Raw genomic sequence first — 18,617 nt, 5'->3', positions numbered from 1 at the left:
GTGACCAGTACTGAATAAATACAAGTTCCTTTGTAAATGTTAACTTACCCCATAAGAGGACAACCTTTAAGCATTAACAGAGTGCACAGAAAATGTACCACTAGCAAATGTATTTACAAAATGCAGAAAGTTGAGGAGGAATTTCTTTAGTCGTGAGTAGTGAATCGAGGGTAGTGAATCTGTGGAATTCTTTGCCATTGAAGGCTGTGGAGGCCAAGTCAATGGATATTTTTAAGGCAGAGATTGAAAGATTCTTGATTAATAAGGGTTTCAGGTGTAATGGGGAGGAGGCAGGAGAATGAGGTTGATAGTGGAAGATAGATCAGGCATGATTGAGTGGTGGCGTAGACTTGATGGGCTGAATGGCCTAGTTTCTGCTCCTATAACATACAGTTATGAAAGTGGCGAATTAATAAGCACAGCTATTTATGAACTACGATAAAATTAAAAAATATTGTTTGACCTTTTAAGCTAATACTTTGGCATTGTATAAATTTAGAGTTGTGTTCAAATTAAGTCTTTTTTTTTCTCTATTCAAATGTGATTAGTGTAAAAATAATCTGATTATTTAACTGCAGGTTTATCACGTTATATTAATGGGAGGTCTAAATATGGTTCACAACACAGTGAGAGCATTTCTTTTGTAACAATGATTCATTAAGTGGAAAGTAACGAAGCTCATTAGAGATTAAAATTGCCAAAGTCGCAATGTTTTGCAAAAACATGTTTGGTAATCAACCCGCTTCAGCGTGAGAAATGTGAATGGCAGTGGGCGGCGAGGGGGAGGTGTACTGGGAGATGGGAAGGAGATTCAAAATGTACTCATGCCAGCTTTGTTTTGCCTGTTTATTATGTTGGCCCAATGCATTCTCCCCTTCAGCTGAGTAACCAGCCGAGAGCTGCTGGCGAACCATACTGTGTGGACTAGCACATTCCTGGTTCTCCACCTGCACAGCACAGCGTAGAACTACAGGATGTATTGGACACCTCCTGCAGCGACACAGAGCAGTGGAGCAACGGTGGAGGCTACGCCTGGCCAGGCCGACCCCCGTAACGCAGCCAGGACAATGGACCTTCATGGTCAGGTTTAGAACCATAACAACTGAGGCTTGGAAATGCCGTAAAAATTTAGTTTTTAATTTTAGAGATACGGTGCGGAAACAGGCCCATCGGCCCCTCGAGGCTGTGCCGACCAGCAATCCCCGTACACGAGCACACACTACACACTACACACTACACACTGGGGACAATTTATAGTTATTACCAAAGCCAATAAACCTGCACACCAGTATGTCTTTGGAGCGTAGAAGGAAACTAGAGCACCTGAAGAAAACCCACGTAGTCACAGGGAGGATGCACAAACTCCATACAGACAGCACCCATAGTCAGGAATGAACACGGGTCTCTGGTGCTGTAAGACAGCAACTCTGCCGCTGCGCCACCGTGCCGCTGCATCTGGTGACATTGTATACTGTCCCAGTATAGTACTACCATAAACTTGTACTGTGTCTGAGATGCTTTGCTAAGAAGTATCTAAATGCTTGAAATTTGTACCGAAACATATTAAAAAAATGAATTTCACTGTACCATGTTAACTGTGAGAATAACATACCATTGAACTATTGAACCATTGAGCTAAAACAAGTTCAGGGACAGACTGGGTGGTAATCTTCGAATTTATCCCTTTAGGCTCACTCCGTTGTTTTACCTACTGCTTTTCTGTTCATCTGATTGAAAAGGGTAAGTGAAAAATAATCAGTAATGTGTATATTTCAATAAATGCATTATTATTAATTTCATTTAACATTTTTTTAATTAAAAAAATTATTCAATCTATTTTAACTTTACCTTTGATTCGACTTTACTTTACTGGACTTTATCTTGTACTGAACGTTATTCCCTTTATCATGTATCAGTGCGCCATGGATGGCTAAGTTGTAATCATGTTGAAGTCAATCTTCCCGCTGGCTGGTTAGCATGCAACAAAAGCTTTTCACTGTACCTCGGTACACGTGACAATAAACTTCACTGTGAATCTCCTGCCCCAGATTGACTTTCCAAAATGCAACACCTCACACTTATCTGCATTAAACCCCATTAGCATTTGCCCAGCTGATCAAGATCCTGCTGTAATATTGGGTTACTATCTGCACTATCTATGATACCACCCACTTTAGTGTCATCTGCAGACTTACTTATCATTCCTTGTACATTCTTATCAAAATCATTGATATCAATGATTCTCAGCAAGGGGAATTGACCAAATACCAGCCCATTGATTCTGGCATGTAATGAGCACTTTGTGCAGCAACTGGGAGTCTGGAAGTGTTACTAACCTGAAGTAGTCTGTAAAAAACCACTTTGCACGTGCTTAAGCATGCTCGAACTGTGTCAAGAGCTGTGAGGTGATCTGTAACTGAAATTGATTTTGTAAAGAGGATTGATGGATGAAATGACAGCTTTGATTCGAATGCTGCATTGTAGGAGGTGGTAGTGAGGAGAGGTATCCTTTATTTGCAATGTTGAGCCATGGGAGGTTGGGACAGGGACAAGTACCCTCTAGATATGTCATGAAATGCAATAAGAAACGGCAGGACCTGAGGTTGGATCAAGATACGAAAGCCACGGACCTGAGTGCACAGCAGGGCAACACCGGGGTGGCACGGTGGCGCAGTGGTAGCAGTGCTGCTTCAATCCTGATTAAGGGTGCTGTCTGTATGGAGTTTGTATGTTCTCCCTGTGACCACGTAGGTTTTCCCTGGATGCTCCAGTTTCCTCCCACACTCGAAAGGCATGCAGGTTGACAGGTTAATGGGTTTCAGTAAATTGTAAATTATTCCTAGTGTGTAGGATAGTGCTAGTGTACAGGGTGATCGATGCCTGGCACGGACTCGGTGGGCCATTGGGGCAGTTACCATGTTGTATCTCTAAAGTCTAAAGTCAAAAGTTCAATGATCTCCTTCAAGTTGTCATGTCCAGTGATTACTTTCAGTAATTACTTCATCAAATGCTACGATCTCCTGGCAGTATTTTTGGCAATTCACTGTACTTGTGCTCTCTCTTGATGAGAACTCAAGCTCTTCATTCGTTTTACCTCACCCTTACACACTTAACATCACTGCAAACTACACACCACCCACACATCACCAAACCAATAGCTTGTACTGATTGCCGCCCACATTACCCAGTGGAATAAATATCTCTCCCTTCTCACCTGAAGTAATTAAGTAATAAAGGCACTGCACTGTCCATGGTTGCAGGGAGGTAGCTGCCCCTGAATCTGGTCGTGTGGTACTTCAGGCTTCTGTATCTCCGGTCCAGTTCAAGCAACAACATTCTTGTTTTTCCCTGAAACGGTGATTTGTGTGATTTGCTTGGGTTTCAGTTTGATGCATTCCCTAAAAGATAACACCTCTGAAGGTGAACCCAAAGATAGACATTAAAAGCTGGAGTAACTCAGCGGGTCAGACAGCATCTGTGGTGCACTAGGTCCCTCACTGAACACTGACCGAACTATCGGAGATGGATATAAAACATCTCAAACCACTAGGTCAACCGATGGTAGGAAAGATACCAAGTATCCTGGCCAATACTTTTCCCCTAAGTTAAACAATATTAAGATATGGTTAATGTATGAAGAGTGTTTGAGGGCACTGGGCCTGTGCTCGCTGGAGTTTAGTAGGATGAGTGAGGATGTCATTGAAACTTACCGAACAATGAAAGGCCTGGATAGAGTGAATGTGGAGAGGGTGTTTCCACTAGGATAAGGTTTCCACTGTCCTACATGGATAGGACAGGTTTGGAGGGATATGGACCAAACGCAGGCAGGTGGGACTACTGTACCTGGGACATTGTTGGCCGGTGTGGGCAAGTCGGGACGAAGGGCCCGTCTCCACACAGTATCACTCTATGTCTATCACTAGTGGGAGAGTCTAAGACCAGAGGGCACAGCCTCAGAACATAAAAAAACATATCTTTAGAAAGGAGATGAGAAGGAATTTCTTTAGCCAGAGTCAAGTCAAGAGAGTTTATAATCATGTGTCCCAGATAGACAATGAAATTCTTGCTTGCTGCAGCACAACTGAATATAGTAAGCATAAATACAGAACAGTTCAGTGTGTCTATATAGCATGGACCATATATATACACATAACTAAACCGATAAAGTGCAATAAGCTGTTATGGTTCAGAGTTTGTTTGATGGCGAGTTTAATAGCCTGATGGCAGTGGATGTACCTGATTTCAGGCTCCTGTACCTTCTGCCTGATGGCAGCAGAAAGATGAGTGTGTGGCCAGGATGGTGTGGATCCTTGATGATGCTGGCAGCGACTGTGATAGATCCCTTCGATGGTGGGGAGGTCAGAGCTGATGATGTACTGGGCAGTGGTCACAACTTTCTGCATTCTTTTCCACTCCTGGACGCTCAAGTTGCCGAACCAAGCCACGATGCAACCAGTCACCATGCTCTCTACTGTGCACCTGTAGAAGTTAGGGAGAGCCCTTTTTGACATACCGACTCTCCGTAATCTTCTCAGGAAGTAGAGGCGCTGATGTGCTTTGTTTATAATAGCATCAGTGTGCTGGGACCAGGAAAGATCTTCGGAAATAAGCACGTCCAGGAATTTGAAGTTCCTGACCATTTGCACCATCATCCAGTTGATATAAACGCGATTGTGCTTCCATATACTATCCCTTCCAAAGTCCACAATCAGTTCCTTGGTTTTGCTGGTGTTGAGAGCAAAGTTGTTGTGCTGGCACCATTTGGTCAGTCGGTCGATCTCACTTCTATACTCTGACTCGTCACCATCAGTGATTCATCCCACAACAGTGGTGTCGTCGGCGAACTTGATGATAGAGTTCGCACTATGAACGGCTATGCAGTCATGAGTATAGAGTGAGTAAAGCAGGGGGCTGAGCACGCAGCCTTGAGGTGCCTCCGTGCTGATTGTTATCAAAGATGACACATTTCCACCATTATGGACAGACTGTGGTCTGTGGATGAGGAAGTCGAGGATCCAATTGCAGAGGGATGCGCAGAGGGGTGAATCTGTGGAATTCATTGCCACAGTCGGCTGCGGAGACCAAGTATTGGGGTATACAGTGGCTTGCAAAAGTATTCATACCCCTTGAACTTTTCCACATTTTGTCACGTTACAACCACAAACGTAAATGTATTTTATTGGGATTTTATGTGATAGACCAACACAAAGTGGTGCATAATTGTGAAGTGGAAGGAAAATGATACATGGTTTTCAAATTTTTTTACAAATAAAAAACTGAAAAGTGTGGCGTGCAAAAGTATTCAGCCCCCCTGAGTCAATACTTTGTAGAACCACCTTTTGCTGCAATTACAGCTGCAAGTCTTTTGGGGTATGTCTCTACCAGCTTTGCACATCTAGAGACTGAATTCTTTGCCCATTCTTCTTTGCAAAATAGCTCAAGCTCAGTCAGATTGGATGTAGAGCGTCTGTGAACAGCAATTTTCAAGTCTTGCCAGAGATTCTCAATTGGATTTAGGTCTGGACTTTGACTGGGCCATTCTAACACATGAATATGCTTTGATCTAAACCATTTCATTGTAGTTCTGGCTGTATGTTTAGGGTCGTTGTCCTGCTGGAAGGTGAACCTCCGCCCCAGTCTCAAGTCTTTTGCAGACTCTAACAGGTTTTCTTCCAAGATTGCCCTGTATTTGGCTCCATCCATCTTCCCATCAACTCTGACCAGCTTCCCTGTCCCTGCTGAAGAAAAGCATCCACACAGCATGATGCTGCCACCACCATGTTTCACAGTGGGGATGGTGTGTTCAGGGTGATGTGCAGTGTTAGTTTTCCGCCACACATAGCGTTTTGCATTTAGGCTAAAAACTTCAATTTTGGTCTCATCTGACCAGAGCACCTTCCTCCACATGTTTGCTGTCCCCCCCACATGGCTTGTGGCAAACTGCAAACGGGACTTCTAATGGCTTTTTTTCAACTTCTTATGACTTTCTTCTTGCCACTCTTCCATAAAGGCCCGATTTGTGGAGTGCGCGACTAATAGTTGTCCTGTGGACAGATTCTCCCACCTGAGCTGTGGATCTCTGCAGCTCCTCCAGAGTTACCATGGGCCTCTTGGCTGCTTCTCTGATCAATGTTCTCCTTGCCCGGCCTGTCAGTTTAGGTGGAAGGCCATGTCTTGGTAGGTTTGCAGTTGTGCCATACTCTTTCCATTTTCGGATGATGGATTGAACAGTGCTCCGTGAGATGTTCAAAGCTTGGGATATGCTTTAAACTTCTCCACAACTTTATCCCTGACCTGTCTGGTGTGTTACTTGGGCTTCATGATGCTGTTTGTTCACTGATGTTCTCTAACAAACCTCTGAGGCCTTCACAGAACAGCTGTATTGATACTGAGATTAGATTACACACAAGTGGACTCTATTTACTAATTAGGTGACTTCTGAAGGCAATTGGTTGCACTGGATTTTATTTAGGGGTATCAGAGTAAAGAGGGCTGAATACTTTTGCACGCCACACTTTTCAGTTTTTTATTTGTAAAAATATTTGAAAACCATGTATCATTTTCCTTCCACTTCACAATTATGCGCCACTTTGTGTTGGTCTATCACATAAAATCCCAATAAAATACATTTACATTTGTGGTTGTAACGTGACAAAATGTGGAAAAGTTCAAGGGGTATGAATACTTTTGCAAGCCACTGTATATAAAGCGGAGACTGATAGGTTCCTAATTTGTAGTGGTGTCAGTGGTTATGGGGAGAAGGCAGGAGAATGGGGTCGAGAGGAAAAGATAGATCAGCCATGATTGAATGGCAGAGTATCCTTGATGGGCCAAATGGCTTAATTCTGCTCCTATGACTTATGAACTCTTACATCTAAAAACATACTGTCTGTTGTTATGCCATACCTGTTCGTGGGAGCTTTTTGTGCACAGACTGATTTCCACATTTCCTATAACAGAGATTACACACCAACACAACTAATAATTGGCTGTAAAGTGCTTTGAGATATCTTAAAACAAACTATAGAAGCAGATATGTAAACATATTATTCTGTAAAATAGTAAGATTAAACGAGAACTTACCAGTTTGAAGTTTGATCTGTATTTTATGAGGTGTTACGATGAGGGATTACGTGAAGAAGCCCACCAGGACGCATGCGTGTCATTCTTCAAAGCAGCGGTGTGAAATCACAGATAACTGTAATGACTAAACATAGTAAGTTTAGAGAAGAGATACCAGTTAAGTATATGATAAAGGGTGGGAGCAGAGGGCACGTAATCCCTCATCGTAACTCCTCATAAAATACAGATCAAACTTCAAACTGGTAAGTTCTCGTTTAATCTTACTATTTTACTTCGGAGTCACGTGAGTGACTACGTGAAGATTTTAAAGCTCCGTGATTTCATGCCGTGGAAACGAGTCCATGCATCACGTCTGCCTTGATGACTGTAGTAGGAATTGTGTTAACATGATTTGGACATGCATTCGACATTGAAATCATAAAATTTGTTAACACAAAATTATAACCCCTTTTTATGGGTTTAAATTAATTTATAGAACTTAAAATTGTTTCTGCAAACGTTCCAGGTTTCATTACTGGTTTGTTGTAAAATAATTGGAATGTTTTTTCCCCCAGACCATCCTGCTGCCTTGAGGATTTGGTCCATTGGTACATCCAACTGTATCGCTGCCGATGTAGCTGCAGCCCTGGTGGAATGAGATTTTAAAATATTAGTATCCACCCCAGCCTGTGTTAGCACCTGTTTCAGCCATCTTGAGATGGTCTTGACCGTCACTCTTTTGTGTGGTTGCTTGTGGCTGACCAAAAGTGCCTTCTCATTGCCTCTTAGGATTTCCGTTGTCTCCATGTATAACGACAGATGTCTTACTATACAGAGACGGTCATCTGTTGGGTATGACCTAAATTGTATATTGAGGCCTGCTGATCCCTGTCTGTTCTGCTTACTAACTCATAGATATGAAACGTAATATTTTCTGTTGAGGAAGTCATGTTGTCCAGTCTTAGTTTATGCAGTGACTGTACCCTCTGTGCCGTGACCAATGCCATTAGCATGACTGTTTTTAATGTCAGTCTGTGTAGGGACAGAGCTGTTGCTGGAGACCAATTCCTGAGCATCTTCAGGACAATACTTACATCCCATATTTGGGAGTACCTGGTTCTTGGGGGATTAGTATTAAAAATCCCCCTCATAAGTTTTGTTACCAGTGGGTGAGTCCCAACAGAGTAACGCTCTGTCCCCTGCCATAGGTAAGTCGATAGGGCACTTCTGGCGCAGTTGATGGCACTGTAACTGAGCCCCTCATCATAGTGGAGGCCTGCCAGATATTCCAGAACAAACGGGATGTTCATGTCTCTGTAGGTGATGTTGTTTTTATGGCAGTACATCTCCCACTTCCTGATATAGACCAGATACTGTTTTTTGGTTGACTGTCTTTGGGCCGCCGAGATCATGTTCACTGTTCGGTCCGTCAGTCCCAGTTGTAGTAGAGGTGTTTTTAAACTCTACAAATTAATAAATTCAAATGTTTATGGCATGGGTGGCTATCCCTTGTTACGGGATGTAGCAATAAATCTGGTCTATGTGGGATGGTGATACATGGTTCTAATACCATGTTTAATACCACTGGGAACCATGGTTGAGTAGGCCAATCGGGTACTACCAAAATACCAGACGCAGAGTCTTGTTGTATTTTCCTTAATACCCGACTGATGAGGCAGAAAGGAGGGAATGCGTAAATAAACAATTTCCCCCCAATGCAGCGAAAATGCATCTGTCGCCGCTGCCCCAGAGTCTGGTTCCCATGAAACATAATTTGATAACTGGTGGTTAAGTCTGGATGCGAATAGATCGATATCTGGTGTTCCATATTTTGCTGTAATATCAGCAAATACTTTTTTATTCAACATCCATTCGGTGTTTTCATTAAATTTGCGTGACCTGGTGTCTGCCACTAAATTTAGTCTTCCTGGTAGGTAAGTGGCTGATATCCAAATATCTCTCTGGATACACCATTGCCAAATTGTATTAGCCAGATTGTCACATGATGTCGATTTGTTTCCACCCATGTGGTTAATGTATGCTACCACGGTGGTATTGTCTATCTGTAATCTAACATGCTGGTGATATGACCCAGTACAATATGACTTTAGGCCATGGAATGCACCCAACATTTCCAGGTAGTTTATGCCCAGTGTAGTAATAATGATGCCTCCTGAGCAGTCCATCTACCTCCACAACTGGTGATGGTCTTGGTGGCTCCCCACCCAAGTGCACTGGCATCAGTTTGTAGTACCATGGAAGGGTTACTGACAATGATTGGATTGGAACAAAGCCTGATCTATCCACCATTTTAGTTCCATTTTAGCTTTGATTGGTAGTTTTATAGGTCTGTCAAAGTGACCTGCATTAATTTTGAGTGCTTGTATTTTTGCTCTCTGTACGTTTTGGTAATGTAGAGGTCCAAATTGTGGAAAGGCAGCCACCATTTTGCCAATTACTTTTGCTACCAATCTGATGGATGGTTGGCTGATGTCAATGAGGTTATTGCAAGCCTCTATTAAATCTCTAGCCTTTCCCTTAGGCAGAGTCACCGACATGTGAACTGAGTCAATGGTGAACCCCAAATAGTCCATAGTAGTGGAAGGCGTTAGTTTAGATTTAACTGGATGGATAATAAATCCCAGTTTTTCAAATAACTGTTTTGTGGCTGTTACAGGTTGTTTGGCCAATTCCAAAGTTTTGCCCACAATGAGTATGTCATCTAAATATGCCATGACCATGTGTTTACGTTTACGTAGAAACGCTAGGGCTGGTTTCAAATTTTTTGTAAACAGCCTGGGGCTGATGATAACCCATTTGGCAGTGCTTTATACTGTCAGAGTTGTCCCATCCAGTTGAATTTTAAGTAACATCTGTGGTCACCTCGTATAGGCACAAAATAGTAAGCATCTTTTAAATCGATGCTGGCCATGAAGTAACCTTTGGAAATTAATTGTTTAGCAGTAACAAAGGCTTCCATTTTGAAGTGAATATATTGTACAAATGTATTCAATTTTGTCAGATCTATGATGATGCGACAAACACCATCTTTTTTGTTTTTGGTAAATATATTGGACACGAATTCTAATGGTTCGTGTTGAGTTTTCTCAATTACACCTTTTACGTAAAGCCGCTCCAGTTCAGCTTGCGCTTTTAATTTTTCTTTATCAGAAAGCACGAACATTCGGTTCGGTATATGTTGAACTGGAGGGCTGTAATTGTGTAGAAACTCTATTGTATATCCCTGGATACTGCTTAAGATGTAAGTATCGGTTGTTAACATGCTCCATGCATTCATAAAAGAGTGTAATCTCCCCCCAACCTCCATGCTCCCTGTATTTTGTAGGGAACCAGACCCACCTACCTCCATAGTTACCAGTGGCAGGTTTACTTATTTTTTGTAGGTTCTTCACTGCTGTTGTTGCGCTGGTGTCTGGATTTTCGGTTTGGTTGGCGTTGGAGGTCCCCGCATCTTCCAAGAAGGCCGGCCTGGGCCATGGCCCAAAAAGACTCATGTTTTGAGTACCGGGCCTTCGAGCTTTCACCAGTTCTGCTGGTGGGTGCGTAGGGGTGCTGTCTTTGGCTGTAGTGGGTTTTTGTTGGAGTCCCTTTTATTAGTCCCAGGGTTTTTGCTTCCTCATCGAGCTCCTTGACTTGCTTCGATAGGTTGCTTCCAAACAATAGTATTGGTGGTTTTGTGGTCCCAGGTTTGCACAGTCCCTGCACCCCTTGCACACTTGTCTTTCCTTCTGCGGACCCCTCTTCCAGGTCAGCCCAGAACTGACCCGCAGTGCTCCCCTCTGATGAGGTAGAAGCACTGTGCAGCCCTTCAAGAGGTACTGCTGTGGGTTTATCATAGGGCCCACAGTGACCCGACTCCATCTCCCGGAGTCTGTCACGTTGGAGCAAATGCTCCACACACCGCTCCATCCGGCTCCAGCGCTCTCGGTCGCTGGCCGCCCGCGGTTGTTCAAAGTCGGACTCCTCTGATTCCACGACCTTGTTTGTTTTGTGTCTAGCATTACCGCCCGGCCGCGTGGATCTGGCCGGTGCGGAGGCGACATCGGGCACAGCTGATCCCACTATCGGTGATCCGAGTGCCGCTGGCTGCTGCTGGCTGCCTGCTGCTCCGCGGTCCTCCCTCACCAGCTTTGTCGCAGCCCGTTGGTTTCTCCACCTGTAATCAGCATGGGAAAACACAAAAAGACCGCAGTTCTTACCTGGAGGTCCTGGTTTAAATTGTCGCTACGGGGGAACGTCGTTCCACCCCGCCTCCTGCCGTGATCGACTTGTCAAAAGTCGACGGCTCCATTCTGAATAGTCTCCCGCCCGGCCGTGGTGTTCTGGCCGGCGCAGGATCAGAAATCGGCACAGCTGATCCCTTACGGGGCTTGTGCCTTCAGCTGCTGCTGGCTCCCGCAACTAAGCGGTCCTCCCCAGCAAGTTTTACTCGCAGCACTTGTGCGATATGGCACGCATGTGTCCTGGCGGGCTTCTTCACGTAGTCACTCACGTGACTCCGAAGTAAAACCCATAGTAAACAGCAATGTAAGGTGGCACTTTGACACAGCATAGAGTTACCACCTTACAGCACCAGAGACCCAAGATCAATTCTGACCCCGGGTGTTGTCTTTATGGAGTTTGTACGTTCTCCCCGTGACCTGCGTGGGTTTTCCCTGGGTGCTCCGGTTTCCTCCCACACTCCAAAGGCGTGCAGGTTTGTAGGTTAATTGACTTCAGTAAAAATTGTAAATTGTCCCTAGTGTGTAGAATAGTGCCAGCATATGGGGATCGCTGGTCAGCGTGGACTTGGTGGGCCGAAGGGCCTGTTTCCAAGCTGCCTCTGTAAATGAAACTTAACTACATTCAATTGCTTTGTTTCGCTGCTTTGATTTTTAATTCAGTTTTATTTTACAAATGTTCCGCAGACTGAATGTGTTTTTCTTTCCCCATAGTGTGACTGTAGCCTGCAGAACTTTTCTTGCTATTGTTTTGAGTCTCGGATTTGGATTGGCATTCCCCATACTCGAGCCTTGTAATTACATTGATGAAGAGTTCAGACACATCTTGTGCATTCAACAGGGCACAGTTTGGCATTACTTGTTTGAGTTTGTGTTCTGATGAAACAAATTAGACCTTTTCAAATTCTGTCACTTTCTTTGCCTCCAGGCTTGACAGAACAAGTGTGTAATTGCAGGTATCATTTTTACAAGGCTAGAGGACTGCTGACCCAGACAGTTGGAATCGCAGCAGATGACATGTCTCCACCACTGTCATCTCCGGTGTCCTTTAGAAAGTCTCTCAATCAGTTCTCAGTCAGTCACAAAGTGGAGACTGGAGAAGGGGCCAGACCGTGTGTGTGACAGACACAACTAGCAGCCGTCACTCCCAGGAATTGTTCACTCCTTGCAACTAGAACAGATCATCTACCTGGTCACCACCTCTAATGCCAGGTCTAATATCCACATCAAATTCCATTCACAGAGGTAGAATGTCCTTATTTAGTTTAGAAACCACCAGGTGGCGCCAGCAATGGCTGCCTTGCCAACAATCGGCCAGCCCCTACCTTCTCTGTTGTTTTATAGTATGTGTTAAATGTATGTTTTAGTGTTCTCTAGCGTGTTTTATGTGGGGTGAGGGGGGTTGTTGGGAGGGTTGGGGGAAACTTTTTTTATAATCTCTTACCTCGACAGAGATGCAAATTTTTTTCGTATTGTAACTCCATCTGCACTGCGGCCTAACATCGAGGAGTTGGCGGCCTCTGCTGGAGACCAACAAAGGGAGTTCCAACCGCGGGAGCCTGCGGACTTTACATCGCGGAGCTGGCGATCCCTTTGCCAGGGATCGACCTTGGAAGCTCCAACTGTGGGAGGCTACGGACTTAACATCATGGAGCTTGTGGTCCCTGGTTAGAGACCGACTGCGGGAGATCCAAGACGCAGGAGGTTCGACCATCCCGACGCGGGAGCTTTGATCCCCCGACTGTGGATGGTTCGACTGCCCCGACCGTGGGAGAAAAGGAGGGGAAAAGATTAGACATTATTGCCTTTCATCGCAGTGAGGATTGTGGGGAATTCGCTGTGGTGGATGTTTATGTTAACTTTTATCTAGTTGTGTGTCGTGTTGCTTTTTTTATAGTACGGCTGTATGGTAATACGAACATCACTGTACCTTAATTGGTATACGTGACAATAAAAGACCTTTGAAACCTTTGAAATCTTTGAGATACAGTGTGAAAACAGGCCCTTTGACCCACCAGGCCCTCTCTGACTAGCGATCACCCATACACTAGGCAAGGATTTATTAGTTGTTTTATTCCTTTGTGTATATGGTTTATGTGGGATTGTTGGCAAGACCAGCATTTATTATGCATACCACAATTGTTCTCGAGAAAATGCTGGTGTTCAATCTTTTAGACTTTAACCTTTAGATTTTAGACTTTAACCTTAGACTTTTAGACTTTAGAGATACAGTGTGGAGACAGGCCCTTCAGCCCACTGATTCTGCGCCCACCAATGATCATCCCGTACACTAGCACTATCCTGCACACTAGGGGGAATGTTACGGAAGCCAATTAACCTACAAACCTGCACGTCTTTCGAATGTAGGATGAAACCAGAGCACCCGGAGAAAACCTACGCAGTCACAGAGATAACGTACAAACTCCATGCATAAAGCACCCATGGTCAGGATTAAACCCAGGTCTCTGGCACTGCAAGGCAGCAACTCTACTGTTGTGTCACTGTGCCGCCCACTGTAACAGTGGTTCATGGCACTCTGTTGACTGTGGTCATCTTTTTAATTCGGCCAGCAATAATTTGTGATGAGCCGCTTCTTACTAGCTGACATGACAAGTAACTCAAGCAAAGCACATGTTCACAAGTTAATAGGAGTAGAATTAGGCCATTCGGCCCATCAATTAAATCATGGCTGATCTCTGCCTCCTAATCCCATTTTCCTGCCTTCTCCCCATAATCCTTGACACCCGATATAATCAAGAATCTCCGCCTTAAAAATATCCACTGACTTGGCCTCCACAACCCTCAAAGCCAGATAATTGAAGCAGAAGGGAAACATTTAAAGAAGAGTTGTTAGGCAAGACTTTTTACACAGAGAGTGGTGGGTGCCTGGAATGCACAGTTAGATTCGTATTATGGTCATTGCAGACATGGTGGGCCAGAAGTCCATGTGCTTGAGTTTGTTATGTTCTATTTAACCCCTATCATTTAAACTAGACTTTCGAGATAAAGTGCGGATACAGGCTCTTCGGTCTACCAAGTCCATGATGGGCAGTGATCAACCCATCCACTAGCATTATATTACACACTAGGGATAATTTGCAACATACAGAAGCCAATTAAACTACAAACCTGCACATCCTTAGAGTGTGGGAGGAAATCAGAGCACTCAGTGAAAACCCAAGTGACCACAGGTAGAACCTACAAACTCCGTATAGATAGCACACATGGTCAGGATCGAACCTGTGTCTCTTACACTGTAAGGCAGAAACTCTACCACAGAGTCACTGTGCAACAGTGATGTAGATACGATACAATACGATACGATACAATAATACTTTATTGTCAGAGCGAGTCTGAAATTTGTTTTGCATCACAGAAGCTCCATTTACAGCATCAAAGAAAATACAAGAGGGGCGAAAGAAGACACGCATCAAGACATCAAGACAGGATCCCAAAATACCCACACTCAACAAGACACCACAACACCAGAAGACCACTTCTATGGCCCATCAGCGTACGTTTGATCTGGGATTAAGCGCCGTGTTTTGTTCAAGGATTGACTGGTGCACAAAAGAGCCCCTCATTCTAACCTTATTAAATTTTGGAACCCTAAATCTCTGGTTTAATGGTAACAAATTTTACTCACTATTCAGAACGTGGTTGGTGTCAGAGGAAATGTTAATGGCCATCCTAAGTATGTTTTTAAGGTAGGGTGATAGATACAATTTTTGTAGTGGTTGACCTACAATCTTTGAGCACATTTTTATTTGTTGGAGCAGTTTTGATTTAGAAGTAGCAGACAGACTCTTGTACCAAGTAGTGTTACAGATGTTGACACTGACTTCATTTAGTCAGTTGCATTTGTATTATTAAAAGGCAGCAAACAACGTATTCCACAATGACACATAAAATCCGTGTTGCTAAAGATGGTTCTCAAGATAAGCTGGTGCAAATTGGAATGATATCACTTCTCTCATACAACCAACGTAAGTGAGTTTAGTTTAGAGATACAGCATGGAAACAGGCACTTCAGCCCACCAAGTCCACACTGATCAACGATCGGCCGCTCACTCTAGTTCCATGACATTCCACTTTCACATCCACTTCCTACCGATTAGGAGCATTTTTACAGAGGCCAAACAACCTACAAAGCCGCACGTCTTTGGGATTTGTGAGGAAACTGGAGAAACCAGGGGAAACCCACATCTCAGGGAGAACATGCAAACACTACAGAAACAGCACCTGAGGTCAGGATCGAACCTGGGTCTCTAACCTTGTGAGGCAGCAGCTTTACCATTGTCATTCACTATCATTTAATGTTGGGACCCTGGATGTGTCTTCCTTTCACTGGTCTATCGCTGCCTTGGTTATTTAACCAAAGTCTCTCTACCCTACTCTTTGTTTAAGAAAGAGCTGCAGATGCTGGAAAAATCAAAGGTAGTGAGCCGGTGAGGCAGCATCTATGGAGCGAAGGAATAGGCAATCTTTTGGGTCGAGACCCTGCTAAATTTCTCCAGCTTTCTTGTCTACGACCGTACTGTTTGGTTCTTTTTTCATGATCTTACGTTTTTTAGCTTGCAGATACTTTATTGAGGTCATTTATGAGATGTGGGAGTTGGTGGCTCAACAATTATTGTGCATCAGAATTATCCTTGAAAAGAGGACGTTGAGCAACTTTCTGAACTAGTCCTGTCACCGTTGGGTCCCAGCATCAGAGGGGAGGGCTGATCCCCCAACGCATTATATTCCACCTCTCCACCAATTCCAATATTAGTGGCCAGTGGGGGGGGGCTTTCTGTAGTGCTAGTATGGGTGTTGTGGTCTGAAGGGAAAGGTTTCAAGAGGGCTAGTATGGACATTGTGGGCCGAATGGATTATTGGGCTGGCGGCTCATTCACTCAAGCCTGTTGTGCTGGCAGCTCACTCACTCACAGCTAGTGGGCTGGCAGTTGACTCACAGCTATTCCTTGAAATTCCATTTCAAGCAGGGTGCAAGGCCACCAAATTCAAGTGCAGTTTCATACCATTTCAAGCAGGGTGCAAGGCCATTAAAGACAGCGAGTCGTGTCCTCTCCCTCCTCCATGTTGCAGAGTCTGAGCCACGCCCACACTTCTGGGTTTTATAGTCCCTCTCCCTACCACCAGAAGGGTCGTGGCCTTCATGGCATGATTGACAGGAGAGAGAATCTCAACATTTTATAAACACTAATAACTCTTTTAATTTTCATCGATGGGAAAAATCCTCGGCACCTGATGAGCAGAGGGGGACTCTGAGTAAGATGACCAAAAATCACAGCCGTAAGTGGCAGCGTTCTTTCTAAAATCAATATACAGAACAACAGGAAGTGGTCAAGATCAGACTTTTAGTAATATAGATAACGTATCCTTCATTTATAATAAGACAATATTGTGTTGGAAAAGGAAATAAGGGTAGTGTATAGAGCTAATAATTCTCATCTCCAGAGACTCAGGTTTGATCCTGAACTCGGGTGCTGCTTGTGTGGAGATTGCACATTATGACCACATGGGTTTTCTTCCAGAAGCTCTTGTTTCCTCCCGCATCCCAAAGAAGTACGATCTAGTTGTTTAATTTGGCCTCTATAAAATTGCTCCTCATGTGTAATGAGTGGATGTGTAAGTGGGATAGCAGAACCAGTGTGAAAGGGTGTGTAGGAAGGAATGGCAGATGCTAGTTTACACCGACGATAGACACAATATGCTGGAGTAACTCAAGAGGTCAGGCATCTCTGGAGAAAAGGAATAGGTGACGATTCGGGTCGAGATCCTTCTTCAGATCTAGGTCTGAACGGGTGATTGACGGTCCTGTTTCCTTGCTGTATATTTAAAACAAACTAAAAACTAAACTTAAAGAATGAAATAACTTAAAACTAAGAAAAGAAGGTTAGTTTTAAAGTTACCATATGAAACTCAAAATAAATGCTGTTCTTACATCTGAGCATATTAATGTTACCTTTCTGGACAATAAAACTCAAAGATAGGTTCAAAATGGTGACCCTTGGCCCTGTAATTGTTGAGGAAAGGCGAAGATTTATTATTTCCCAATGACTGAATAACACAAAGAAATGCAAGAGCATTCCCGAGGTCCATTAGTAAGGAAACTGAAGCTATCAGTGCACTTTCACTCAAAGTGGAAATGAAATAAAGGCTGTCAATGGTAAATGAACATATATCCCGTTTTATCTTTTACACTATATCATTTGATGTCTTGCTGCTTGTTGAAGCTTTTAGAGGTTCTCTGAGCTATCGAGAGGTCCTCTTTGTTTTGCTGCGCTGCTCCTGAATTTTTCATAACAAAGTAATTTGCAGATGCAAGTAGATAAATTAGCACGACAAATTGTGTTAAATTGCATAATCATGCTGATTGATTTTCTGTTAACGTGCACAATGTAAAGATACCTTGTGGTGTTCCCTTGTCTGAAAACTGAATGAATGTCAAAGCAAATCTGAGAGAATTTTTTGAGGGGAATGCAGTGGTAGTGTTGCTGCCTTACAGCGCCAGAGACCCGGGTTCGATTCTGACTTTGGGTGCTGTCTGTGCGGAGTTTGTACGTTCTCCCCTTGACCTGCGTGGGTTTTCTCCGAGATCTTCGGTTTCCTCCCGCACTCCAAAGACGTACAGGTTTGTAGGTTAATTGGCTTGGATGTAAATTGTCCTTAGTGTGCATAGGATAGTGTTAATGTGCGGGGATCACTGCTCGGTGCTGACTTGGTGTGCTGAAGGGCTTGTTTCCGTGCTGTATCTCTAAACTAAACTAAACTCATTATCTCATTTCTTCCTTAAAGTAGTGTCTGAAAGATCCTATTGACATCAACTGTAACTAAGAGGGCTAATTGGTTTTCACACACGCACTTCTAGATTCAGAGACAGTTTCTTCCCAGCTGTTATCAGGCAACTGAACAGTCTTAACATCAACTAGAGAGTGGTCCCGACCTCCCGTTTACTTCATTGGAGACCTTTGGAATATCATTAATGGGACTTTACTGTACTTTATCTTGCACTAAATGTTATCCCCTTCATCATGTATCTGCACACTGTGGATGGCTCGATTGTAATCATGTAGTCTCATGCATGCAGCACTGTACCTCGATACACATGACAATAAACTAAACTAAACAATTATCAGGTCAGGCAACATCTGTGAACAAAGAACCAGGATTAATGTGCTAAGCACAAAGTGCTAGAGTAATTCAACAGTCCAGGCAGCATTTGTGCAGGACATGGGTAGGCGATATTATGGGTCTGGAACCTTCTTCAGCCTCAACAAAATTAATATTCCACGTTAAGAATAGTTT

General features: G+C 43.7%; 1 long non-coding RNA gene across 1 annotated transcript; it reads left to right on the top strand.

Annotated features, from left to right (window-relative positions):
* The first annotated feature begins 3,451 nt into the window (after positions 1 to 3,451).
* On the top strand, positions 3,452 to 18,584 carry LOC116984219. The gene is made up of 3 exons (XR_004414926.1): positions 3,452 to 3,480; positions 4,536 to 4,538; positions 18,540 to 18,584. It is a non-coding gene; the product is annotated as an uncharacterized LOC116984219 (long non-coding RNA).
* Positions 18,585 to 18,617: the final 33 nt, after the last annotated feature.

Source organism: Amblyraja radiata, chromosome 19 (assembly GCF_010909765.2).
Source record: "Amblyraja radiata isolate CabotCenter1 chromosome 19, sAmbRad1.1.pri, whole genome shotgun sequence".
NCBI lineage: Eukaryota > Metazoa > Chordata > Chondrichthyes > Rajiformes > Rajidae > Amblyraja > Amblyraja radiata.
Note: the sequence above shows the minus strand (reverse complement) of the source record. Positions and strands in the feature narration are given on the sequence as shown.